A 2,557-nucleotide genomic window follows, 5' to 3' on the forward strand; every position below is an offset into this window, starting at 1 on the left:
TACCCCATTTTATATTTAATAAATATAGGGTTATTTCTTTAAAATCACAAAAGTATACATACGTCCACCTTCATATCAAAATAAATTTTTTTATAAAAAATTAAGATAAATTTTAAATACTTTACCATATTTTAATTACAAAATTATTTTAATATATGTATATATTCGTATGAGAAATTATTATTATTTTAATATATATAGTGACTCATTCTTTGCTCAAATTTTTACGCTAATTTTATATTAGTGTGTAACACCCCAAATCTAACCAAATCCAAGGCATGCTATGGTAGTCACACTTTAGTCTTAATACAACATAAACACATTTATATTCAACTCACTTTATCCATATGTTTGGTCCCCGTCATCTGTAAAGATTTGAATCACATTTTCGGGAGATTTAATGCAAGCTCTTTGAGAAATTCAAATTGACGACAAATACTATGGGTTTTTCTTTCCAAGACACTCGAAAATCAATGATTAATCTCATGAACAAATCAAGAACCTTAACCTTAATTTACCAATAGTTTATTTTTTTCTAATTTTTAATGATTATTATAAATTTATTAATAATTAACGTGGAATTAAAAATAATCCTAATTTTATTTCAGGCCTAATTATTTCATTTCTGAAAACTAATTAGCCCAAACTTAATAATTATGTTGAATAATTCTTTGACTATTATTTTTCATATAAATATAAAAAATAAGCGAAAATTTCCAAAATCAATAAAAGTTTGAAAATCCTAAATAAAATAAAAAATTTGAAAGATCTTAGATTTTAGTAAATTAAAAATATGAATTTTGTCGATTTTGACGTCATAAGGTCCTAAACATTTAATAATATGATACATTTTCTAAATTTAAAAATAAATCTCAAAAACAATTATAACAATAGCCAACTTATTCGAAATAATGGAAAACACGTCACAAGTAATGCATGCTATGAGAAATAAATCCATCCAACCTTTAATTTCATGTAATTGTATTTTAACATGTAATAAATATCTTAAGAATATTATCTAGTTGTTTGTTTTACTTGTTTTGGACTTGATTAGTATAGCTAGTTGTTTGTGTTGCTTACTGTATTCGATATTTTAGTTTTCGATTATAATAAGCTCAGTTAATTTCAGATTATTTAGTGGATTTCAATAAATAATGAAAAATTTAGTTTTGGTTAATTTGGTGCATATAAATATTATTGATATTTCAATAATTATATCAAAGTCTAGAATTACGTAAACCTCAAATTGCAGGCATACAAGCTAATAAGAAACTGATGTCCAATAACTTTTTAGGCATAGGTTTTTTGGATATAGGCTATAAGGAAACAGGACAAAACCGACCGTTAAGAGACAAAACGGTCGGTTAAAAGGGTCATAACCGACCACGGGACGTGGTCGGTTTTAGCCTGGTCGGTTATGACTTTTGGTCGGGTTTAACACTCATAACCGACCAACAAAGTGGTCGGTTAAGTGCCTGGGCATTTTACTAAAACGTGGGGTCACTGTGTACACGTGGTAACACGTGTGCCAACGTGTCGCCACGTCACTGAGTCATAACCGACATGTCTATTTTTAAAATATTGACTGGAACTCATAACCGACCGTAGTCAAAGTGTGCACATCGGTCGGTTTTATTTCAGAAGCTAACTTAAATGTCATAACCGACCGTCTTAAAACCGACCACCCTCTAAAGAACACGGTCGGTTTTATGAAGAAGGTGGTCGGTTATGTCACCTAACGGTCGGTTTTCTGGGTTTTGTAATGGTCAAAACTGGTCGGTTATGCCTATTGTCGGTCGGTTTTTAGGTCTGATTTTAAAAAAAAAATTGCAGGTTTTTCTGCAGCCCCAGGATACCAAACCAAATCAATACACAAATCCAATCCAATCACAACCAAACAACTAAATAACCAAAACAAACAACAATGATAATTATTAAACTATAATACTCAAAATCATTCGCAAAAACTAGTAAATTTCATAATTAAATCATAGTAATTAACTCCAACGCAAACATTCACAAACTCCGATAACCGGAGGATTAAACCGACAAAGTATCAAACCATCACAATGTATTATATTACATCCCATAACCATCAAATTACAATAGTCTTAAAACCGATCAATATAAACTAATCTGATAAATCAACACTACAACATATTTGCAATCATATAACTGTTTTTTTTGCCGTTGTGTGACAGGTAGAGTTTCCGTTGTCTATCCAACACTCGTGCGATCGAAGGTTGGACAACGGTTGTTTATACACTTGTAATAAGCGAGATTCAACAACGCTTTTTTAATACAGGTTACAATCAAGAATTCACAACGGTTACTCTATATTAACCATTGTTAGGAAATTCTTTAAATAACTGTTTCTTTATTCAACTATTGTCTACGTAACTTAACAACAATGGTTTTGTAGAAAAACCATTGTTGTTAACTTATTCGATATTTTCATAAAAAACAGTTTATAACCTTCTTTTAACTAATTAAAACCGTTGTCATGAATGTTTTTTGTTTAAAAGACAATGGTGTAAAATATTTAAACCATTGCAAA

The sequence above is a fragment of the Apium graveolens genome, chromosome 8, assembly GCF_009905375.1.
Source record: "Apium graveolens cultivar Ventura chromosome 8, ASM990537v1, whole genome shotgun sequence".
NCBI lineage: Eukaryota > Viridiplantae > Streptophyta > Magnoliopsida > Apiales > Apiaceae > Apium > Apium graveolens.